At 43.2% G+C, this 25,138-nt stretch overlaps 1 protein-coding gene across 1 annotated transcript in view; it reads left to right on the plus strand.

Moving 5' to 3' along the window:
* The first annotated feature begins 16,509 nt into the window (after positions 1–16,509).
* ZNF541 (zinc finger protein 541) overlaps positions 16,510–25,138 on the plus strand; it is a 53,204-nt gene continuing 44,575 nt past the window's right edge. Inside the window, exons 1-2 of the mRNA XM_037820441.1 lie at positions 16,510–16,559; positions 17,834–18,005. The gene's annotated coding sequence lies outside the window, so the exon portion shown is untranslated. The remainder of the gene's footprint in view (positions 16,560–17,833; positions 18,006–25,138) is intronic.

Below are 25,138 nucleotides of genomic sequence, written 5' to 3' on the forward strand. Positions count from 1 at the left end.
AATTGTCCCTGAGCAGGAATGTGGACCCAGTGTGGACAGATCCTCTGGGTTTTAGAAATAGAAATTGGAAATCTTTCTCCTCCCTCTCACACCCAGTGGGTGCTACAAATGCTGCTGATGTTAATCCTTGAACATTTTGGATGTGTGGTTCACTTACTCTCTGCTGGGTTCTACCAGGTTACTAGGGATAAAGATGAGTAAGAGACAGACCTACCTCTTTGACTAGATTTTGTGGTCTTTTGAGGGCAGGTACTAAGGATTTCAGTCAAAAAATATTTACTGACTGCCTGTGTGGACAGGAGAGGCAATGTAAGCTGGTGGTACAAAGGGTGGGCTCTGTTCTACCAAGGCCTCTGTCTTGCCTTGATTCCCACCTCTGTCCCTTCCTGGCTGTGTGGCCTTGAGAAGGTTACTTAAGCTCTCTGAGCTGGTCTCCTTATCTGGAAAATGGGGATGAACATAATCTTCTAGCTCATTGGGATGTTGTGAGGAGTGAGTTTATATATGTAGAGCTCAATGAATGTTAGCCATTTATAATATTATTTTAGATTATAATTAGGGTACACAATGATCTCAGTTTGCCTTGGGTTGACAAGTTTCCTGGGACATGGGACTTTCAGTGCTAAAATCAAGAAAGCCCTGGGCAAACTGGGATGAGTTGGTCATCCTGATATAATTATATATATATTATTAATAATAGTACTTGTTATAATTATAGAAGATGCCTTGTTAAGTGCTGTGGAGCACACACCGTTGAATGAGACCAGATCACGTTTTCAAAGAGCATACAGTCTTTGAGCAAAATAAGCCAGACACAAAAGGGCAAATATTGTAGGAGCTCATTCATATGAAATAATTGGAATAAGCAAATTCATAGAGTCAGAAACTAGGATACAGGTTACCAGGAGTTGGGGTGGGGATAGAGAATGAGGAGTTAATGTTGAATTTGTAGAGTTCCTGTTTGGGGTGATGGAAGTGTTGATAATGGATGGTGGTGATGGCAGTACAACATTGTGAATGTGATTAACATCACTGAATTATATATTTGAATGTGGTTAAAAGGGAAATTTTAGACTGTGTATATGTTACTAGAATAAAAATTTTAAAAACAAACATAGAACTGTACGACACAAACAGTGAACCCTAACGTAAACTATGGACTATAGTTAATAGTACAATTTTTTTTAATCATTTTATTGAGATATATTCACATACCACGTAGTCATACAAAACAAATAGTACTTTCGATTGTTCACAGTACCATTACATAGTTGTACATTCATCACCTAAATCAATCCCTGACACCTTCATTAGCACACACACAAAAATAACAAGAATAATAGAGTGAAAAAGAGCAATTGAAGTAAAAAAGAACACTGGGTACCTTTGTCTGTTTGTTTCCTTCCCCTATTTTTCTACTCATCCATCCATACACTAGACAAAGTGGAGTGTGGTCCTTATGGCTTTCCCAATCCCATTGTCACCCCTCATAAGCTACATTTTTATACAACTGTCTTCGAGATTCATGGGTTCTGGGTTGTAGTTTGATAGTTTCAGGTATCCACCACCAGCTACCCCAATTCTTTAGAACCTAAAAAGGGTTGTCTAAAGTGTGCGTAAGAGTGCCCACCAGAGTGATCTCTCGGCTCCTTTTGGAATCTCTCTGCCACTCAAGCTTATTTCATTTCCTTTCACATCCCGCTTTTGGTCAAGAAGATGTTCTCCGTCCCACGATGCCAGGTCTACATTCCTCCCCGGGAGTCATATTCCACGTTGCCAGGGAGATTCACTCCCCTGGGTGTCTGATCCCATGTAGGGGGGAGGGCAGTGATTTCACCTTTCAAGTTGGCTTAGCCAGAGAGAGAGGGCCACATCTGAGCAACAAAGAGGCATTCGGGAGGAGGCTCTTAGGCACAACCATAGGGAGGCCTAGCCTCTCCTTTGCAGCAACCGTCTTCCCAAGGGTAAAACCTATGGTAGAGGGCTCAACCCATCAAACCACCAGTCCCCTATGTCTGTGGTCATGTCAGCAACCATGGAGGTGGGGTAGGCGAATACCCCTGCATTCTCCACAGGCTCCTCAAGGGGGCACTACATCTTTTTTTTCCTTGTTTTTCTTTTTTTTTTTTTTTTTTTAACTTTCCCTTGTTTTTTAAATCAACTGTATGAAAAAAAAGTTAAAAAGAAAACAAACATACAATAAAAGAACATTTCAAAGAGACCATAACAAGGGCGTAAGAAAAAGACAACTAACCTAAGATAACTGCTTAACTTCCAACATGTTCCTACTTTACCCCAAGAAAGTTACATAATATAGCAACATTTCTGTGAACTTGTTCCTACTATATCCATCAGAAATTAACAGACCATAGTCATTCCTGGGCATCCCCAGAACGTTAAATAGCTTATCTGTTCTTCTTGGATTATTGTTCCCCCTTCCTTAATTGCTCTCTATTGCTAGTTCCCCTACATTCTACATTATAAACCATTTGTTTTACATTTTTCAAAGTTCACATTAGTGGTAGCATATAATATTTCTCTTTTTGTGCCTGGCTTATTTCGCTCAGCATTATGTCTTCAAGGTTCATCCATGTTGTCATATGTTTCACGAGGTCGTTCCTTCTTACTGCCGCGTAGTATTCCATCGTGTGTATATACCACATTTTATTTATCCACTCATCTGTTGAAGGACATTTGGGTTGTTTCCATCTCTTGGCAATTGTGAATAATGCTGCTATGAACATTGGCGTGCAGATATCTGTTCGTGTCACTGCTTTCCGACCTTCCAGGTATATACTGAGAAGTGCAATCGCTGGATCGAATGGTAACTCTATATCTAGTTTTCTAAGGAACTGCCAGACTGACTTCCAGAGTGGCTGAACCATTATACAGTCCCACCAACAATGAATGAGAGTTCCAATTTCTCCACATCCCCTCCAGCATTTGTAGTTTCCTGTTTGTTTAATGGCAGCCATTCTAACCGGTGTTAGATGGTATCTCATTGTGGTCTTCATTTCCATCTCTCTAATAGCTAGTGAAGCTGAACATTTTTTCATGTGTTTCTTGGCCATTTGTATTTCCTCTTCAGAGAACTGTCTTTTCATATCTTTTGCCCATTTTATAATTGGGCTGTCTGTACTATTCTCATTGAGTTGTAGGATTTCTTAATATATGCAAGATATCAGTCTTTTGTCAGATACATGGTTTCCAAAAATTTTTCCCATTGAGTTGGCTGCCTCTTTACCTTTTTGAGAAATTCCTTTGAGGTGCAGAAACTTCTAAGCTTGAGGAGTTCCCATTTATCTATTTTCTCTTTTGTTGCTTGTGCTTTGGGTGTAAAGTCTAGGAAGTGGCCGCCTAATACAAGGTCTTGAAGATGTTTTCCTACATTATCTTCTAGGAGTTTTATGGTACTTTCTTTTATATTGAGATCTTTGGTCCATTTTGAGTTAATTTTGTGTAGGGTGTGAGGTAGGGGTCCTCTTTCATTCTTTTGGATATGGATATCCAACTCTCCCAGCCCCATTTGTTGAAAAGACCATTATGACTCAGTTCAGTGACTTTGGGGGCCTTATCAAAGATCAGTCGGCCATAGATCTGAGGGTCTATCTCTGAATTCTCAATTCGATTCCATTGATCTATATGTCTGTCTTTGTGCCAGTACCATGCTGTTTTGGCAACTGTGGCTTTATAATAAGCTTCAAAGTCAGGGAGTGTAAGTCCTCCCACTTCGTTTTTCTTTTTTAGAGTGTCTTTAGCAATTTGAGGCATCTTCCCTTTCCAAATAAATTTGATAACTAGCTTTTCCAAGTCTGCAAAGTAGGTTGTTGGAATTTTGATTGGGATTGCATTGAATCTGTAGATGAGTTTGGGTAGAATTGACATCTTAATGACATTTAGTCTTCCTATCCATGAACATGGAATATTTTTCCATCTTTTAAGGTCCCCTTCTATTTCTTTTAGTAGAGTTATGTAGTTTTCTTTGTATAGGTCTTTTACATCTTTGGTTAAGTTGATTCCTAGGTACTTGATTTTTTTAGTTGCTATTGAAAATGGTATCTTTTTCTTGAGTGTCTCTTCAGTTTGTTCATTTCTAGCATATAGAAACATTACTGACTTATGTGCATTAATCTTGTATCCCGCTACTTTGCTAAATTTGTTTATTAGCTCTAGTAGCTGTATCGTCGATTTCTCAGGGTTTTCTAGATATAAGATCATATCATCTGCAAACAATGACAGTTTTACTTCTTCTTTTCCAATTTGGATGCCTTTTATTTCTTTGTCTTGCTGGATTGCCCTGGCTAGCACTTCCAGCACAATGTTGAATAACAGTGGTGACAGCGGGCATCCTTGTCTTGTTCCTGATCTTAGAGGGAAGGCTTTCAGTCTCTCTCCATTGAGTACTATGCTGGCTGTGGGTTTTTCATATATGCTCTTTATCATGTTGAGGAAGTTTCCTTCAATTCCTACCTTTTGAAGTGTTTTTATCAAAAAGGGATGTTGGATTTTGTCAAATGCTTTTTTCAGCATCTATTGAGATGATCAATTGATTTTTCCCTTTTGACTTGTTAATGTGTTGTAATACATTGATTGATTTTCTTATGTTGAACCATCCTTGCATGCCTGGAATAAACCCCACTTGGTCATGGTGTATGATTTTTTTAATGTGTCTTTGGATTCGATTTGCAAGTATTTTGTTGAGGATTTTTGCATCTATATTCATTAGGGAGATTGGCCGGTAGTTTTCCTTTTTTGTAGCATCTTTGCCTGGTTTTGGTATTAGATTGATGTTAGCTTCATAAAATGAGTTAGGTAGTGTTCCATTTTCTTCAATGTTTTGAAAGAGTTTGAGTAAGATTGGTGTCAGTTCTTTCTGGAAAGTTTGGTAGAATTCCCCTGTGAAGCCATCTGGCCCTGGGCATTTATTTGTGGGAAGATTTTTGATGACTGATTGGATCTCTTTGCTTGTGATGGGTTGGTTGAGGTCTTCTATTTCTTCTCTGGTCAGTCTAGGTTGTTCATATGTTTCCAGGAAATTGTCCATTTCCTCTACATTCTCCAGTTTGTTGCCATACAGTTGTTCATAATATCCTCTTATAATTTTTTTAATTTCTTCAGGATCTGCAGTTATGTCACCTTTTTCATTCATTATTTTGTTTATATGGGTCTTCTCTCTTTTTGATTTTGTCAGTCTAGCGAGGGGCTTGTCAATCTTGTTGATCTTCTCAAAGAACCAACTTTTGGTGATATTTATCCTTTCTATTGTTTTTTTGTTCTCTATGTCATTTATTTCTGCTTTAATCCTTGTTATTTCTTTTCTTGTACTTGGTTTAGGATTGGTTTGCTGTTCATTTTCTAGCTTCTTCAGTTGATCCATTAGTTCTTTGATTTTGGCTCTTTCTTCCTTTTTAATATATGCGTTTAGTGCTATAAATTTCCCCCTTAGCACTGCTTTTGCTGCATCCCATAGGTTTTGGTATGTTGTGTTCTCATTTTCATTCGTCTCTATATATTTAGCAATTTCTCTTGCTATTTCTTCTTTAACCCACTGATTGTTTAGGAGTGTGTTGTTTAACCTCCAGGTATTTGTGAATTTTCTAAGTCTCTGATGGTTATTGACTTCTAATTGTATTCCATTGTGGTCAGAGAATGTGCTTTGAATAATTTCAATCTTTTTAAATTTATTGAGGCTTGTTTTATGTCCCAGCATATGATCTATTCTGGAGAAAGTTCCGTGAGCACTAGAAAAGTATGTGTATCCTGGTGATTTGGGATGTAATGTCCTGTATATGTCTGTTAAATCTAATTCATTTATCAGATTGTTTAGGTTTTCAATTTCCTTATTGGTCTTCTGTCTGGTTGATCTATCTATAGGAGAGAGTGATGTGCTGAAGTCTCCCACAATTATTGTGGAAACATCAATAGCTTCCTTTAGTTTTGCCAGTGTTTCTCTCATGTATTTTGTGGCACCTTGATTGGGTGCATAGACATTTACGATTGTTATTTCTTCTTGCTGAATTGCCCCTTTTATTAGTATGTAGTGGCCTTCTTTGTCTCTCAAAACATCCCTGCACTTAAAGTCTATTTTATCTGAGATTAATATTGCTACACCTGCTTTCTTTTGGCTGTAGCTTGCATGAAATATTTTTTTCCATCCTTTCACTTTCAGTTTCTTTGTGTCCCTGTGTCTAAGATGAGTCTCTTGTATGCAACATATTGATGGTTCATTTTTTTTGATCCATTCTGCAAATCTGTATCTTTTAATTGGGGAGTTTAATCCATTTACATTCAACGTTATAACCGTGAAGGCATTTCGTGAATCAGCCATCTTATCCTTTGGTTTATGTTTGTCATATTTTTCCCCTCTCTCTATTAATATCCTTTATTGTACCCGTACCGAATCTCTTTAGTACTGAACCTTTCTCCAAGTCTCTCTGTCCTTTCTTTGTTTCTCTGTCTGTAGGGCTCCCTTGAGTATCTCCAGTAGGGCAGGTCTCTTGTTAGCAAATTCTCTCAGGATTTGTTTGTCTGTGAAAAATTTAAGCTCTCCCTCAAATTTGAAGGAGAGCTTTGCTGGATAAAGTATTCTTGGCTGGAAATTTTTCTCACTCAGAATTTTAAATATATCGTGCCACTGCCATCTTGCCTCCATGGTGGCTGCTGAGTAGTCACTACTTAGTCTTATGCTGTTTCCTTTGTATGTGGTGAATTGCTTTTCTCTTGCTGCTTTCAGAACTTGCTCCTTCTCTTCTGTGTTTGACAGTGTGATCAGTATATGTCTCGGAGTGGGTTTATTTGGATTTATTCTATTTGGAGTTCGCTGAGCATTTATGATTTGTGTATTTATGTTGTTTAGAAGATTTGGGAAGTTTTCCCCAACAATTTCTTTGAATACTCTTCTAGACCTTTACCCTTTTCTTCCCCTTCTGGGACACCAATGAGTCTTATATTTGGACGTTTCATATTATCTATCATATCCCTGAGGTCCATTTCGATTTTTTCAATTTTTTTCCCCATTCTTTCTTTTATGCTTTCATTTTCCATTCTGTCATCTTCCAGGTCACTGATTCATTGTTCAACTTCCTCTAGTCTTGTACTATGAGTGTCCAGAATCTTTTTAATTTGGTCAACAGTTTCTTTAATTTCCATAAGATCATCCATTTTTTTATTTAGTCTTGCAATGTCTTCTTTATGCTCTTCTAGGGTCTTCTTGATTTCCTTTGTATCCCGTACTATGGTCTCATTGTTCATCTTTAGTTCTTTGAGTAGCTGCTCTAGGTGCTGTGTCTCTTCTGGTCTTTTGATTTGGGTGCTTGGGCTTGGGTTATCCATATCGTCTGTTTTTTTCATATGCTTTATAATTTTCTGTTGTTTTTGGCCTCTTGGCATTTGCTGAACTTGATAGGGTTCTTTTAGGGTTTGTAGACCTATTGAAGTCGTTATCTCTAATTTATCAGATCTACAGCTTCGTGGAGTACACTTTCTCTAACTAACCAGCAGGTGGCGTCCACGAGCCACCTGTTCTCCACAAGCCAGTTCTCCCCTGCTTAGCCTTTTTGGTGAGTGGGGGAGTGAGTCTTGTGGGGCCCAATTGGTGTACCAAGCTTGCGTATGTAGTTGGTGTTGCCTGCCCTGTGTGTGGGGCGTGTTTCTGGGCAGTCGGGGAGGGGGGGTGGCCCTAACAATCAAATCTCCCTGGTGATCCTAGAGTTTTAAAGCTGCTGCAATAGTCTAATCCTTCAGTTCAGTCCTGCCACAGTTTGTCTCTGCCACTGACCCACAAGTCCTTGGTATTGGCGTATGGCTCCTGAGACTTGCAAGTGGGCCCCTCTTCCAGGCCGTGCACCCTGGGTCCTCTGTTGAGGGATGACTGTGCTATGTCACAGGTGAGTGCTGTCCCCCCAGGGCAGTTCTGGGCTGCTGGGCTGTGTAGGGAGGTGCCCAGTCTGCTGAAATGATGGCTGAATGGGGCTTTGTTAATTCACACTGCTCCACCTTCCCAACTCTTGGACAATCAGCTGAGGTTGCAGGGAAGGCTAATGTCCACGCCCAGTTTTGTGGTGTGTGCCTGTTATTTGAAGCACTTCCGTCACACTGGGTTGTCTGGGGCAGTTCTGGGCTATGGGGCTGGTGATGGGCAGGAGTGTTTCCTGTCCACCAGGATGATGGCTGTGAGCGGACACCCCCCTTTTCTTGGGAGGTTGTGGTGTTTAGTGAATTTTCTCAGCCACTGGATTATTGCCTTTTATCTCAGAGCTCTCTTAGTTCTGCTCTTGACTTGACCTGCCCAAATTGCAAGTCTTTGAAGCTTTCTGTATTGGGCTTCTCAGAGTAATTGTTTTAGAAAAAGAAAAAAGGATTAAAAAAAAAAAAAAAAAAGTCCCTCCTCAGAGATCTAATGGGTTATTGAAATGCTAAGAGACAAAGCAACCAGGGCCATTAAGGAAAGGTCCACAGGGCAGAGAGATCAGCTTTTCTTCGGGATTTGCATATGCGCCTCAGGGCCTGGGCTCTGCCCTTCCCCTTTCTATGTTCACCAGAACTCCAAAAATCCTCCGCTTTTATTTTGGAGTTTTTCGTGTTGTTTTGTTTCTATGTCTGTCTCCTCCCTGCTGGACTGGCTGCTCTCAGATTCTCTGGTGTCTGGTCTCCGTCTATCTATGGTTGGAGTTTGGATCAGCAGAATGAGTTTCCGATAAGGGCTGCCACTGCACTTCTCCCTTCTCCTTCCTGGAGCTGACAGCCCCTCCTCCCATGGGACTGAGCCTGGCAGGGAGGGGCGCGGGTCCCCTGGCCGCAAAAACTTACAGATTTCGCTGATCTCAGCAGTTCCACGTTTTCATGAGTGTTGTATGAAGTATGCCCAAAGTCAGATTGCTCTGTGGTGTCCAGTCCACGCAGTTCCTGGCTTTCTACCTACTTTCCTGGAGGAGTAACTAAAACATACAGCTCACCAGTCCGCCATCTTGCCCCGCCCAATAGTACAATTTTAATAATATTCTTTCATCAATTGTAAGAAAGGTGCCACACTAGTGTAAATTGTTAATAATGGTGGAGGGGTATATGGAAACTCTGTATCTTCTGCATGATTTTTCTGTAAACCTACAACCTGTCTAGTGACAAATATATTATTTTAAAAATAGGAGAAGCAAAGGAATTATAAAAGTAGACAGAAATTAAAAATAGAATGCAACAAACATATTTTATAACTTATAAAGTAATTACAGCTATAACTATAAATCTAAAATACATACCCTATAGGACAGAGTGCTGTTATTTTCACACATCGCCACAAATGGTGTTTTGCGCATAGCAGGCAGTCAAAAGTCGTTTGTTGAATGACTTGCAAAATGATAAAGCTGAAATGGAATGGTGCTGATGAGGGGCTCGTAATTTATCCTGTCTGCAAGATGCTCTTCTGTCTTCCTTTTTCCACCACATCTGCCACCACGTCCTCTCTGTCTACTGAGCCAGTGAAATGATATTCCGCTTGTGGGCTTGGCATTTCCACGGCTAAATATTAAGAAGCAGAGCTGCTTTGTTTCTTCTCCTTCATGGCATCAGGTTGTTCAAGTCCTAATTTCAGCCAGAAACAGCTTGTCAGTATCTCCAGAAATTGTCTAACAGGGTGGGGGGACAGGCAGGAATTTTTATCATATAGTCACCTGCTGACTCAGCCGCTGCCAAATAGGTACTGAGTGCTGTGCTCAGAGCATGTGCTGAGTTGGTGGGGGGACTACAGCTCCTCTCTTGAAAGGGGCCAACAGGGCATCCCACAACTAAAATAAGATTATTGGAACAGACGATAGTGATTTTCAAAGTATGGCCTCTAGTCCAGTAGCAGCCACATGCACCTGAGAACTAGTTTGAAAAGCAAATTCTTAGGCCCTACCCCAGACTACCTAACTAGAGGCTGGGTGGAGCCCTCCAGGTGATTCTGATACAGGATCAGGTGTCGTTTTTTAAATTGCAGTAAAATACAAATATAAATTTACCATTTTAAAAAAAGTAGAGCAGTTGAATGCGGGACACTGATTACGTGCTTCGACTTGGCGGGCCTGGGCCAGGGGATCGGCCACCCCTGGGGAGGGTAGTGGGTACGGGTGAACAGCGCCCTTCACAGCCCCCCGGGCCTGGGAAAGTGAGGCCGGAGGCAGGCCCCATTTCCTCACCCAAAATACCACTGTTAGGAGAGGCTTGCCGGAGGGAACCGCCTTTTCCCCACCCCCTTATCTTGCCCGGACACTCCCCGTTGCCAGTGCAACTCCCATCACCAACATTGTTGCCAGACACCGTTGCCAGAGCAACTCCCGCCCCTTTTCAAACAACCTCCGTGCTCTCTTAGAACCAATCCTAACCTCCGCACCCTCTCAGAACCAATCCTAGCCTTTATCCCCTCAGCATTGACTTGTAACAACCCCCGCCCTCTATGCCAGCCTATATAACCTGAGCTCACCCCTAATAAACTCTCTTGGCTTCTTCACCCTCAAAGAACCGTGTCCTGCCTGTTCCTTCTCGCCGCCCTCCACACCTTGCACGCCTCCGCCGGGGACCGGGCCCAGTCCCCCGCCTCGCCCTCGCCTCCGGGAAAGAGCCCCCGCCGCCGGTACCCTCCGAGCAACGCCGAGAGCCGAGGGTTCAGCAACCGGCCGCCCCCCCCCCCAGACAAATCAACTGCGACCGCAGTTGAAGGTTTACAGAAAAATCAGGCAGAAAAAATTTACCATTTTAAAGTGAGTAAGTCAGTGGCAACTGGTACATTCTCAGGACTGTGCAACCATCACCACTATCTTGTCCCAAAACATTATCGTCACCCCAAAAGGCAATCCTGTACCCATTAGCAGTCACCCCCCAGGGCATCTTGACCCCAGCCCCCAGCAACCATGAATCTACTTTCTGTCTCTGCATTTGCCTGTTCTGGACATTCCATATAAATGGAATCAGAATATATGACCTTTCTTGTCTGGCTTCTTTTACCTGCTGTTATGTTGTTGAGGCTCATCCATGTTGTAGGATGGATCAGTGCTTTGTTCCTTTTTATAGCCAAATAATATTCTGTTGTATGGGTGTGCCACATTTCATGTATCCACTCACCAGTTGATGGGCATTTGGGCCGTTTCTACCTTTTGGCTGCCTGAGGATTTTGAGGTGCTTTTATCTGTCTCAGTGGGAAACACCCTTGTACACACCTTCCTAAAAGTAAGTTCCCACTTAAAAAATAGGGGCAAAAGGCCATTTGCACAGATGCCAGCTTCTGCTCCCTATGGGGAGAAGGCTGTCGTTCCGAGGCCAGCTCTGGTGACTGTCCTCCTCCCCAGTAGCCCCCAGGGCCAGAGATCCCCACCCCCCATCAGCTCCCCAACAGGCAGGAATTCCACGTCTACTCTGAGCACAAAGTAAGCCCTCGGATAACCACGACATGACAGTCAACCCAGGACGGAATCCCTCCCTGAGACTGCCCAGCTTTTACCACGCTTCTTGATTCTTCTTTTTCATCTCTTCATCGTGTGCTCTGGGCAGAAGACAGACTCTTGAAATGTCTTAGACTATTAAATAAATGCAAGAAGTCTTGTTAATTAATTCCCAGGATCTCAGGTCCCCTCTCGCCTTGTCTGGGGCCCCTTCCTTCTTCAGTCTTGACCCTTCTGCAGAAAAGCTGATCACTGGGCCAGGCACAAAATAGACACTCAATGCAGCCTACAGGAAAGAAAGAATGATTCATTCTCGAGTCATTACAGGGGCCGCATCCTACTTCCCCTAAGTAGACTCTCCGTGCCCAGGGCGCTGCTTCCTGATTTTCTTGTCTCCTCCCAGCTCCGGCTGAGTCTCAATTTTTTCTTCATGTTTGTTAGGTAACAGAAGCAACAGATGTGTTAAAAACTCTTCCCACGTGGGATTGAGAAAGCCTTCCTGACCAAAAGGGGGAAGAGACATTAAACAAAATAAAGTTTCAATGGTTAAGAGATCTCAAATGGAGTCGAGAGGACATTCTGGTGGTTATTCTTACGCATATAGATATCCCTTTTTAGTTTTTAGCATGTTAGAATAGCTAGAAGGAAATACCTGAAACTGTTAAACAGCAACCCAGTAGTCTTGATTCTTGAAGATAATCATATAACTATACAGCTTATACCATGTGAATGTGTGATTCTGAAAACCTTGAGGCTCATATTCCCTTTATTCAGTGTATGGACAAATCTGCGGTCGCAGTTGACTCGTCTGGGGGGGGGGAGGTGGCGGCCGGTTGCCAAATCCTAGGCTCTCAGGATTGCTTGGAGGGTACCGGCGGCGGGGGCTCTTTCCCGGAGGCGAGGGCGAGGCGGGGGACTGGGCCCAGTCCCCGGCGTAGGCGTGCAAAGTATGGAGGGCGGCGAGAAAGGAACAAGCGGGACACGGTTCTTTTAGGGTGAAGAAGCCAAGAGAGTTTATTAGGGGAGAGTACAAGCTTATATCGGGCGTTTAGAGGGCGGGGTAGCTGTAGAGGTTAAAGGCTTGGATTGGTTCTGAGAGGGCGCGGAGGTTGATTGAAAAGGGGCGAGAGTTGCTCCGGTAACGGTGTCTGGCAACAATGTATGCGCACTGGTGGTAATGGGAGTTGCACTGGCAACGGGGAGTGTCCGGGCAAGATAAGGGGGTGGGGAAAAGGCGGTTCCCTCCGGCAAGCCTCCCCTAACAGTGGTATTTTGGGTGAGGAAATGGGGCTTGCCTCCGGCCTCACTTTCCCAGGCCCGGGGGGCTGCGGAGGGCGCTGTCGCCCGTGCCCACCACCCTCCCCAGGGGCTGATCAGGTCCCCCAGCCCAGGCCCGCCAAGTTGAAGCACGTAATCAGTGTCCCGCATCAAATCAGTAGAAAAATGGGGACAAAAAGTAGATGAATAATAGGGGGAGAAGGAGTATGAGATGTTTTGGATGTTCTTTTTTACTTTTATTTTTACTCTTAATCTTATTTGGGGGGGTAATGAAAATGTTAAAAAAAATTGATTGTGGTGATTGCACAACTATGTGATGATACTGTGAACAATTGATTGTACACTTCAGATGATTGTATGGTATATGAATATAGCTCAATAAAATTGCATTAAAAAAAAAAAAAAAACGAAAAACAAAAAACAAAACCTCTTCCCAGGGTTTAAATCCTGTCTAACTGGGCCAACATCTCCCTGTGATCCATATTCCCAACTACCTTTTTTTTCCCCTGTGTCCTCCAAAGAGCATCCAGAAGGCTTTTAAGATTTTGGAGGGGATAGAAAGACCTCCTGAATTGTTTCAGAAGCCATGGTCTTGTTTCCCCAACGAAATTGTCTCTTATTTCTCTTTTAATGTATGTTTTAAAATTAAATTTGGAATAGACATTTAAAAATCAAATATATGTAAGGTATAGAGAATAAGAACAAAATGTATACCCATGGCCCCACCACCCAATTTAAGGGGAAAAAAATTCCACTTCCTTTGAAGTCCCTTTGTGGGCTTTCGCCACTTCACCCCCTTCCCTTGCCCCTCAGTGGTAACTACTTTGCCAAACTTTGTATTTCTCTTTCCCTGGCTTTTAAAAAATAACTTTGTATATTTTGTTTCCCTAAACTTTATATAGTTTAGTTTTGAATGTTTTTTGAAACTTTATAAGTAAATGGAAGCCCACTGTTTTGCTGCCAGTAACTGCAGTTGACTCATTTTCATTGTTGTATAATATTCCATTGAATAAAGATAACACAATTTATCCATTCTCCATTACTTTTCTTTCCTGTTTTTGTCTAAATTTTAACTTTGGAACAATTTTATATTCACAGGAAAGTAGAAAAACAGTACAGAGTGTTCCCATATACCTCTTACCAAGTTTTCCAGAGTATCAGTGTCTTATGTTCCCTGGTACATTTGTCAAAACTAACCAACCAACATTGAACATTGCTCTGTTACTATGAACTAAACACCAGACTTTATTGAGATTTAAAGAGTTTTTTTCATTAATGATGTTTTTCTCCTCCAGGACCGAAGCCAGGATATATATATATATATATATATACACATACATATATATATATACACATACATATATATATACACACATACATACATATATATATATATATATATATATACACATACATATATATATATATATATATATATTTTTTTTTTTTTTCTATTGCTAACACCGTTCTTACGACTATTCTTTTGCACATCTCCTGGAGCACATGGGCAAGAACTTTTCTAAGGTCAACTTCTGGGTGTGGGGATTTGCTGGGGCATTGCATATGTTAAACTTTCAATTTTATTCAATAAGGAAGAATCGTTATACAATGTGACTCCACCAATTCTACCAGTTACTGATGCTGAGTTCCCTGCTTTCGACCTGAGAGAGAAAAAGTTTAATTTTGCCAAACTGGAGGGTATGCCGTGGTATCCGTGGTTTTAATTTGCATTCTCTTGTTATTGAACTTTGGTGTCTCTTTGTGAGGCTTCCTCTTGTGTGAAGTGCCTCGTTGTGTCTTGCATTCATTTTTCTATTGGGTTGGCTCATTACTTTTTAGGACTTTTCGAATAAACTCTGAATGTTAATCCTTTGTGTGTTATGTGTTGCCAGTATCTTCTGTGTTCAACCACAGAGTTCAGAGTTCATCAAAGGGCAGAAGGGTGTCCATATATTTCAGGACCTTAAGTCCTGACCTTTAATTAAACTCTGATCTACCCGGTGGCCAGGGTCCTGGTTTCCTCCATCAGGAAGACAGATCACATGGATGAAGCTCATTTTCTTTCAGTGTTTGCTAAATGAAGAGTTCCTCAACTGTTTCTAGGTTACTTAATCACTGCTGTCACCTACAAGGCCCTAAGTGATCTGCCCCTACTTTCCTCTTTCCTTTACTCACGTGGCTCCAGCCACACACTGATCTCTTTGCTATTCGTCAACCGGGTCCCACATCTTGCTGCCTCAGGGCCTTTGCACCTGCTGCTCCCTCCCCTCTTCCTTCAGATATTTATTTTCAGGATTCCCTTCCTTATTTCCTTCAGGTCTCTGCTCAATGTAACCTCACCAGAGAGTCCTGTTCTGACATGCATTTAATAGCATCTTGATATGCTCTATCCTCTTTTATTTTTCTTTAAAGTATAATTACACTGTATCATAAATACATTTGACTGTCCGCTCTATAGAGCCATGCCACCCAGTTCCTGAGCCACTAGCTACATGTGACTGTGGAGCACTTGAAATGCGGCTGGTCTGAATTAAGATGTTCTGTGAGTGTAAATTATTAACTGGATTTTAAAGACCTAAATTATCTCAATATTTTTATATTGGCTACATATTGAAAGGATATTTTGGATTAAATAAAATACAATATTCACATTTCACCTGTTTTATTACCTTTTTTTCCTTTAATGTGGCTACTAGAAAATGTAAAATTACCTCTGTGGCTGGCACTCAGGGCTTGTCTTACATTTTTAATCACACAGTGCTGCTCTACAACATAAACTCTAGGAGAAGAGGATTGTGTGACTTGGACACTGCTGTATTTCAGCACCTAGAACAGATACTCAATACAAAATAAAAGGAGGGACTCTACAGCAGAATGCAGTTCCCTTCTGCTCCTCTCTCTTCTGTCTCCCCCAAGGATCAATATTAATAATTAAAAAAAACATAATTTTATTGAAGTATAATTTACATACATAAAATTTCACATTTTGCATGTAATTCAATGATTTTTTAGTACATTTGCCCTGTTGTACACCATCACCACAATCCAATTCTTGAACACTGTCATCACCCCAATAAGACCCCTCCCGCCTATTTACAGCTAATCCCCATTCCCACCCTCTGGCTGCCACTGATCTCTAGACTTCCTGCGTTCAACCTTTCTTGGTGTTTATTCTTCTAAGAAAATTCCCCTTCAAAGTTGTTTCCAGAGTTCAAACTCTTTAACCAGGGTCCAAGCTCCCCCAGGCCATGGCTCTTCCCCGTTTCTGTCTTTCCCAAAACCCCAGCTCAGCCCAGCGCCAGGCCCATAGGTGGCCCAGCGTTTGCCAGTGGAGAGGACGGGGGACTCCCGTCCCTTTTCCGGGGACCCACCTCTCCTCAACTGCTAGCTCCCAGATGGGCGGGTCTTGCGCCTCCCGCCCCAGCCCCAGCATCGGCAGGAACACGCGGCCCTCCGAGGGCCGCCCTTGCTCGCGCCAACCCCGCACCCCCACCCCCAGTGCAGGAAGCCGCGCCTCGGAAGAGCCCTCAGGGCCGCCAACGTCCGCGTTCTAAGGCCGCCATCAAGTAACAATGACCGCGGTGCCTCGCCTCTCGGCCTGGGTGCGTGGGTCGCCGGCCCCGCCCGCCGCAGCCCCTCTCCCAGCCCCGCCTGCACACCCTCTGGTCCTCAACCGCCCTCTCCCCAAAATGGCGACCAACCGCCTTCTTTCCCGCCCGCTGCGGGTCACCTGACTGCGGCAAGCCCCGCCCCCCGCGGCCCCGCCCCCGCCCCTCGCGCGGAGGCCGAATCGCCGCCGAGATTGCGCGGCCGGGCGGCACGCGCCGGGAGCCCGGGCGGCGCGAGACGGGCGCGAGGCCGCGCTAGGAGGTGCGAGGCGGCCCGCGGCCATGCACGCGCGCTCGCGCCGCGGGTGAGCCGGGCGCTCCGGGGGGCAGGCCGGGCTGCGCGTGCGCGCCCGGCAGGCGGCAGCCGCGAGGGAGGCGGGGGGCCGCTGGGAGGCCCGCGAGGCGCGAGGTCGGGCGCGCGAGCCCCCGGGAGCGGGTAAAACCCGGTTGCTGCTGTCCTTTTCCCCACCCTTCTCCCTATTCCCCCTTTCCCGCCCTTTCCTCAGTTTTCACCCCTCTGCCTTTTAAAATCTAATTCGTTTATTTAGTTGAATTTTAAGGAGGCCTACCCTCGTTTCGAGGGGCGCAGCAGGCGTGGCGGGCGCCCCCCCACTACGCGTCGCGCACGCACCTCCTGCACCCCAACAGCTCCGGGCCCTGGCTGCACCTCCGCAGCCCCTTCCCCGAGGAGAACTCTCCTAAGGGAACTCCTGGCTCGCTGCACCCCCTTTTCCTTTCTACCCCGCCCCCCCAGGCCCCAACTGCCCCCTCGCAGCTCCCCAGCTCGCGCCGTGGGCCTTACCCGACCCCCGCACTTTCTGCATCTGGGCCTTGCATTCGCCCTCCCTTCCAGGCCCATTTTGCTAAAAATCCTCCTTCCTCCAGGATAGTCCCACTTTAGGAGACCCAGATTTGTCTCTTCTTAGGATCTACCAGCAAGAAAAAACAAAAAACAAAAAAACCTGGTCTATCTTCCTTGATTATGTCCCTCCCCCCCCTTTTTAGGAATTTTCTTAGCAAAAGATTATTTTTTCTTACCAGATTTCTCCTCCATTCCAGATCACTTTCCAGCAAAAATCCTTCCTCCCACCCAGAGTCCCCCTTTTTTGGAATATCTTTCCGGTTTAACAAACCAATCCTAGTCTTTTCCAGGTTCTCTCTAGCCTAATATTTTTCCAACCCCGCCTCCAGCTCTCCAATAAAAATCCCTTTTCATCACCAATTCCACACCCTACCATACCCCAATTAAGTTTCTCCCAGCAAAACCCCTCAGGTCACTTCTCAGGGGTTAACAAACAAAAACAAAAACCCCAGATCCCTTCTTAGGGGGTTAAAAAATATATGTAGGAAATAAAGAAAAAAAAAAATAGCTCTTCCTTGTCAACAAAACTCTTCCCCAACTTAGAACTTCCCAGTTTAGTATTGCTTTTTTCCTTCTTCCCAAAATTGCTCCCCTCCCCTAATTTCACACCTGTGTCCTTGCTTCTTTGGGGACCCAAGTTCTGACTGCCCCTCCTTTCCATCACCTGCTTTCAGGGCCTGAGGAAAGGCTGTGGATTGTGCAAAAAAAATTGGATGTGTGTCCAGCATTTACCACCCAGCGCCCCAAGAGGAAGTATCCAATGGTCTGCCTGTCACCTGCACCTCCTCTCTGTGGGACCTAAACTGGGACCTCCTGTTCCCAGAGATTCACTTGACTCTTCTCCTGGTGAGTCTCCTTCCTTTGCACTTGTCCAAAGACACCTCTTTGTTGGCTGAAGCTCTTTCTTTCCCAGCAAGGTTTCTGATCAATCCCAGAGGCTCCTCGAGGCATTTCTTCTGGGCCAAAGGGGAGACCAAACAAGTTGCTGCTTTGGGAAGCTGACCCCTCTGGAGGGATGCAAACATTTATTAGATTGGTGTATGTCTTGCTGTTGATGTTTACTGAAAAAAAAAAAAAAAGCCTTTTCCTTTTCTAGCTCAGATTGGCAACTCAGATATCCACAGGGGACTGACAGGTAAAGCATGGAAGTGGTAGGAGTTGTGGTGAAGTAAAGACTTTGTGCCCCATCCAAGAGGCGCCAGCTAAAAGTTATCCTGTGGAAAGTCAGCCCAGTGATGCCAGAACTTTGAATTCTTTTGAGAAGAGGCCAGAAAAACTAAGTAAAACTTTCTGATTTTTCAGTGTTGGCAACAGATTTAGTAAGTATTTAAAAGCAGTTTGGGAGCTTTACAATACACGCCTGCCAGCCACCAGTTGAGGATTTTTGTTTTAGGGTTTCTGAGTTAAACACACGCACAAAGATAAACACCTGCTTTGCCAGGTGCGTATTTGTGGATCTTTTTCTTTCTAGAGCAGCAACTCTCAAACTTTTCCATCTTAGGACTCCTTTGCCCTTAAAATTATTGAAGACCCCAGGGAGTTCTGTTTCTATGAAAATGTATCTGCTGATAATTGCTCTATAGAAGTTTCAGCTAATGAACTTTTTAAAGAATTAGTAATTCATTTAAAAGCAGTAGTAATAAATCCATTAGATATTAACATAAATAATATTTTTATTTTAAAAGCTGTGTTTTCCAAAGCAAAACATTTAATGAGGAGAGTGGTGGTGTTTTACATTTGTGCATACATCTGGATTTGCATATCTGCTTCAGCATTCAGCCTCTTGAGATATTACATGTCCTGTAGCCTCTGGAAAACTTCACTGAGAATGTAAAAGGCAGATAATGTCTGAGTGTTATTGTGAAGATCATTTTGACTCTGCAGACTGTCTGAGTCTTGAGGAACCCCAGGGGTCCTCCCACTCACCTCACTCTAGATGTTAATACTTATTTGCATTTTCTGCTAGGATCAGCTTTTTGAGAGCTAGAAACTCGGATGTCACTTTTCCACCTTTAGCTATCTCTACTTAAGAACTTTTCCTTGAATGGACAATAATTGCCTTCAGATTCTTCCATGACATTCCCTTTCCCAAAGTCAGCTTTAAATCTACTCTTTTAGCTACTCTTTTAGTGGGTGATGAGAGGAAACGAGTTGACTGTCTGGTTAAATTTCTATATTGGTTCCATGGCTGGAGAAGGGAGTCTTCCTTGATTGTGCAACTTAAAAATGTAGGTGCAAAGGGTCAGGCAGGAGTCCCAGGTCAAATATGGAATAATAGCAGAGTTGAGTTTTTAAGTGGAAGGGCTTTGAAGTCAGATTACCTGGCTTGAATCCTAATTCAAATTTGGAGCCAGTTTACTTAACTTCTCTGGACTTTATTTACCTCACCAGTAAATTAGGTTTAATAATATAGTATATTCCTCAGAAGGGTGTTGTGAGAATTGAGTGAGACGATGCATAAGCACTTGGCAAATGGTAGAGTCATGATAAATATTAGCTGCTATTGTGATGATGATGATGACGCTATTATTATGATGATGATGATGACGACAATGACGGACAGGGGCCAGGCAGGAACATAAGTGAGGTCTTTGGGAACTGGAGGTCATAAGCCCCATCCAGAGATAGCTGTTGTCCCTCAGTTGTCCTTCATCCTGTTCTGTCAGGGATTGTCAAATCTAGTAATTTTTTCAAGAGAAGCCAGAAATCCATATAGTTAGGTGAAGTCTCCCCATCTTTTAATGTTGGTGACTAGTCCAACCACTGTGTAGGCAAAACAAAGCAGATCCGTAGTGAATAATATTTGGAGTGGGAAAAGAAGGAAAGAAATTGCAACTCCTGAGGGAAAAGCAGCATGCCTCTCCCAGCTCCCCTACCTCCTCATAACCTGCTGCTAGTGGATTTGGTTGCTCACTCCCTGATAAAATGGATGTGGAGAGGGAAAGGAGAAGGTGGTGCTTTAAAAAAAAAAAAAAAAAAGCTGGCAGAATGCATTGGGGCCTTTCAAAGAGGAAAAGAAGTGGCAGAATGGAATCTTGACAGTCATCAATGAAAGGGATGCTGAGAGCCTTCTGTGATGAAGGTTCTGTGCCAGGGAAGATGCTGTGAGCAGTACAGACACATAAAACAGAGCCCCCCCCCCCCCCAAAAAAAAAAAAACAAAACAGAGCCCAAGCCATCCTGGAGTTTTCCCTCTGGGGAAAATAGAAAAACCTGAACGACGATTAAATTCCAAGGCCGTTTCGGGTAAGTGCCAAATGGTTTGTCAGACCAGTGCTTATCAGAGTTAGAGGAGGGAGAAGTAATCTCAGACTCTGTCATGTTGGGAGGTGGAATTTAAGTCTGATTTTGAAGGGTTGATTTGGTAGAGGTGAGTAAAGAGGGGTTGGTCCAGGGAAACTGCCAAATCAGGGTCATTAACACAGATGGCTCCAGAAGGTGCCTGGCAGGGGATCTGAACGAGTGAGGTGGGAGGGTGTGAGAGAATACGGAGTGGTGGGGACTGCGGCAAAGTGGAGGGTGCACACCCTGCCTAAAGGCAGCCACCTTTCTCAGCTCCAGCCAATTGTCCCTGAGCAGGAATGTAGACCCAGTATGGACGGATCCTCAGATTTTTTAGAAATAGAAGTTGGAAATCCTCACTTTAATGAGTAATCTCTGGATCTGCATTGTCTTAACATGATAGCCATATGCCACTTATAGCTATTTAAATTTAAAATTAATTAAAATTAAGCAAAATAAAAAATTCAGTTCCTCGGTTGCAGTAGCCCTGTTTCAAGTGCTCAACAGCTACATGTGGCTACTGGTTACCATCCCAGACAGCACAGATTTAGAACATTTCCATGGGCACATTTTTCAACTTGATAGCTAGTTGAAAAATACGTAAATACACGGCAGGCTAAATAAAATACATTTGTAAGCTGGATGGGCTTTCAGATTGTTTTCGTCTTTCCTTCCTTCCCTCCGAACAATGCCAAATAAATAAATATTAGTTACCTAATTTTGGGCTTATTTCTACAGCTAGAAACCCACAGTGGGTTACTTTTCCAAAAAGATTTGCCATTACACAGGAGAATTTTGTATCTTCCTACCTCACCCCCCCCAATTCCCCCCCCTCAAAACCCATCTTGGAGTGATGGGCCTTGTTTAAAAGAGAAAAAAATTTAATTGCTTCAGATACCCAGTGTTGACTTAGATTGTTTTTTTTTTTTCCTTTAAATATTAATCAAGGCGTACCTCCCTAAAGCTTACTGCTCTTGTGCAGCTATGGAGCCAAAATCAGGTTGAAAATTAAATAAAACCAAACAACCAAACCAATGTAATTCAAATTACAGACATTAATTTAATGAGAGGAATGATTTTTTTTTTTAAATTCAGTTTTATTGAAATAAATACAATCATCCATGGTATACAATCAGCTGTTCACAGTACGATCATATAGTTATGTATTCATCACCACAATCTATCTCTGAACATTTTCCTTACATCAGAAAGAATCAGAATAAGAATGAAAATAAAAGTGAAAAAAAAACACCCAAACCATCGCCCCCCCCGTCTCACCTTATTTGTCATTTAGTTTTTGTCCGTATTTTTCTACTCATCCATCCATACACTAGATAAAGGGGGTGTGATCCACAAGGTTTTCACAATCACACTGTCACCCCTTGTAATCTACATTACTATAGAGAAGGATGATATTTTGCTGAAACTGAGCTGTTCCATGATACAACGCTTGATCCTGGCCAAAATGCCAGGAAGCGATTGAACTGCGCCTTGAAACAAACCCTTTGCTGACTGCCACATGGGGCTCTTTTGGGTTCAGCAGGCTTTGTGACGTCTCTGTTCTCCCACCCCTGCAGCAGAACCCGCATTTGTACCACAATACCAGTTGCCCTTTATTGATCTTGAATCCGCGTCTATCCTCTTTTCGTCAGCCTGTGATGGTGCAAGTCCTAAACACAGCCCAGGCTTTGAAACGCAGGGTGGTATTTGGCTCTAAGGTGGTCATCCAACGATCCAGTTAGACTGATTCCTTTCGTTTAGATTAGTCTCAAAATGAAAACACAGAATTTAAATAGTCTTGGAAAGAGTAGTCGGAACCCCAAGATTGCAGGGGCCCGCAAATGCTGCCCCACAGGACGAGCAGGCAGATTTGTACACGGAAGCTGCTAAAAGTCCTGTCGAACTGAATTTATTATTGACAGAATAAGACCCAGTTCAATATAGGATGGGGGTGGGGTGTGTGTGTGCTTTATTATTGGAAAGGGATGTGATTATGCAAGCATGGCCTTTGGACTTTTGGCTTGTCTGTCTGAGGCTGTAATCAGGCCGGTGTGTTCTGTGCACTAGGGGAGAGTGTTGGAGGAGGAGGGTCAGCATTTGGGGAAGGAAATGGGAGACCTTGTGTGCCACCCTGTCCTGCCCCCACCCAGCTCCTTCTGCGTTCTCTGGTTCAATGGGAGTAGTGCAGTTTACGGGTTAGTTTATTAGGGGATCGGTATAGAGTATATAGAGTAGTGCATGAGAACATGAGCTCTGAAGTCAGAATATGTGGGTTAAGACCTGGCACAACTTCTTGTTAGCTGTAAGACCTTGCACAATTTACTTGTCCTCTCTTGAGTCCCTCTTCCCTTATCAGTAAAATGGAAGTAAGAATAGAAGCTGCCTCTAGGCTCTCAGGAATAGGAGAATTAACACATGTAAAGCTCTCGGTATAATATCTGATATGGAGCAAGTGCTTAATAAATAGGATTTTTATTGGCTTATATGTATTCCTGGGGATGAAGAAGGAGATTGATTCTTTCTTCCTTGGAGTACAGACAACAGTTTATAGCAGCAATGTAGAAGAAACTTTAGAATTGGTGGAGAAATTCATTTTTGCCTCAGAATGTAAATTTCTATGGATCCACAGTCCCTTCTCTGCAATTTGGAAATCCAGAAAGCTCTGAGACACCCGAAGTTTTGCAAACCTAAGTTAGTGGCCACCTGAACTCATGTGGTCTTCTTTACGGCTTTTATGTATTCTGTTTACTCTGAGTAGTCGTAGGTGTTGAAGCAGAACCGATGTTTGATTACCAGGTGCTGCCTCAGATTTACTTCAAATACGGTTTATACATTGATTTACCTTTCTAAACTCCCCAAAATTCTGAATTCCGAAACTCATTTGGGCCCCAGAATTGTGGTTCAGGATTGTGAACCTGAATTAAACTTTTAATTTGAGCTCCCTTGGTAGGCTATATACAAGTAGACATAGAGGTAGATGCGTAATGTGAAATTAAAATGCAGGCACTGTGGGTGCAGCTGTTCTAGTACATCTCAGCATGATAAGTTTTATAAAAAGTAGAAACCAGTGAATGGCCTAGAGATCTAGGCCCAAACTCCAGTTAATCCAGGATCCAGTAGATGTGTTTATCCGTGAGTCATCAGGTGTTTATTAGAAGTCTAGATGTGGCAATATATCCACAAAAGGGGAAAAGGCAGTCCCTGCCCGCAGGGTATTTATAATCTAATATTAGACTCTTGCCTGATCCCCTTCCTTCCAATCCTGCTTCATAGTGACTGCCAACTGGTCACTCAATCAGCAGATATTTATTGAGCACTTACCATCTGCCAGGCACGTGTCTAAGCAGCAGGATTACATCAGTGAATAAAACAGAAGAAAATCCCTGCCTTTATAGATCTTCCATCTCAGTGGGGAGAGAGACACTAAACAGAAAAAGGAAGTGATGTACACGATATAGGATATTATCTAGGATATCATAGTAAGCAACTCCGTAAGATTTCAGAGAGGGCAGCTGAAGGCAGAAGGTAAAGCTGTGGTATCAGCTTTGTTCTCCGGATGAAAATTCAGCTTCTCCCCCTGCTTGCAGGGATCTGCATGATCTGGCTCCTGCCAACTGCCCCAGCATCTCCTGGCCTCAGTCCACTGGGCTCTGGCCTCCGGGCCATTTGGTTCCTTGAACATGTGGGACTCCTTGTTACCACACGGCCTTTGCACCTGTGAGAGAAAAAAAAACAAAAACATATTAATGGCATTGGATGGTCCTGTAATGGATTGATGTGAAGTCTGTAGCTTTCTAATGGCTTTATTGAGATGTAATTCATATTCCAATGAAATCCACCCTTTAAGAAGAGTTCAGTAGTTTTTATTATATTCACAGAGTTGTGCAACCATCTAATTCCAGTATGTTCTCATCACCCAGAAAGAAACCCTGCACCCACTAGCCGTCACTCCCCATTCCCTCCTCCTCCCAGCCCTGGCAACCACTGGTCTACCTCCTGTCTCCATGGATTTGCCTATTCTGGACATTTCACTAAACAGACTCGTACAGTGTGGCTTTTTGTATCTTGCTTCTTTCACTCAGCATCATGTTTTCAAGGCTCATCCATGTGGTCGCCTGCATCAGAGCTCTGTTCCCCTTTTATGACAGAATAATACTCCTTTTCGTGGCTATACCTCATTGGTTTATCCATTCATCCATTGGTAGACATTGTATTCTTTCTACCTTCTGGAAGTTATGAAAATGCTGCCATGAATATTTTACATGAATGTTTTTACACAAGGTTTTGTGTAAATATATTTTTATTTCTCTTGCATATCTACATAAGAGCAGAATTGCTGAGTCTGAGGTAACGTTATCTTTTAATCATATGTTTTTCCCTTGATTTTTGCAGTAGTTTAAAAATACGTCACGGAATTTAAGCCATTCTGGTGCAAAGTGACAAACGTCATTCTTTTTCACAGCCACCTGGTCTTCCGTTGTGTTGGCCCCAGTTTATTTAGCAGGTCACTGGCAGTGGACAGTTAGGTTGCTGCCAGTGAGCTGCCATCTTCATTTCCTAGGACTACTGGAACAAAACACGGCTAGTGGGGTGGTTTAGAACAACAGGAAATTATGCTCTCGCAGTTCTGGGGCTAGAGGTGTGGCAGGATCATGCTCCCTCTGAAACCTGGAGGGTTCTGCGGTGGTTTGCCAGCC

Source organism: Choloepus didactylus, chromosome 27 (genome assembly GCF_015220235.1).
Source record: "Choloepus didactylus isolate mChoDid1 chromosome 27, mChoDid1.pri, whole genome shotgun sequence".
NCBI classification, from domain to species: domain Eukaryota; kingdom Metazoa; phylum Chordata; class Mammalia; order Pilosa; family Megalonychidae; genus Choloepus; species Choloepus didactylus.